Genomic DNA, 651 nt, shown 5'->3' with positions numbered 1-651 from the left:
AAGGCAGTCATAAATGAAATTAATTCATTTAGAACCAGGTGGTTAAAATGTTACATATCACATTTTGATAAACATAATTAGAACAGTACTTAAAAAGAATTTCGTAGCTTCAGATACATTTATTAGAACAAGAAATTTAAAAATAACTTAAAAATTCTCCTGAAAAATCTGGAAAAAGGCAATTGAGCATACCTAAGGAACAAGAAGGAAGGAAATTATAAAGATAAAAATATAAAACTATTTAATAGAAAACAAATCTATGTAGTAAAGATTCACAAAACCAAAAGCTGCTTCTTAAAAATATATATTTATAACATATTCAGACTTAGAACCAGACTGACCCTGAATAAAGGGGAGAAAGAAATCAATAAACAAAATAAAACAAACAAAACAAAACAAAAAAAGAATGAAAAGAAGGGAATAGCTACAAATATAACAGAGATATGAAACATAATAAAGGGTTTATGAACAAGTATATGCTAATAAATTTGAAAACCTCTGTGAGATAGATAAGTTCCCAGAAAATTTTAGCCTACCAAAATTAGCAAAAAGAAATACAAAATTTGACTATGCCAATAAATATTGAAGAAATGAACAAATTTGCAAAGGCCTCTAATAAAAATAATATTTTTGTAAAAAAATGCCCAGATG

The sequence above is a fragment of the Pteropus medius genome, unplaced genomic scaffold (assembly GCF_902729225.1).
Source record: "Pteropus medius unplaced genomic scaffold, Ma_sr-lr_union100, whole genome shotgun sequence".
NCBI classification, from domain to species: Eukaryota; Metazoa; Chordata; class Mammalia; order Chiroptera; family Pteropodidae; genus Pteropus; species Pteropus medius.
This window is presented reverse-complemented; position numbering follows the sequence as displayed.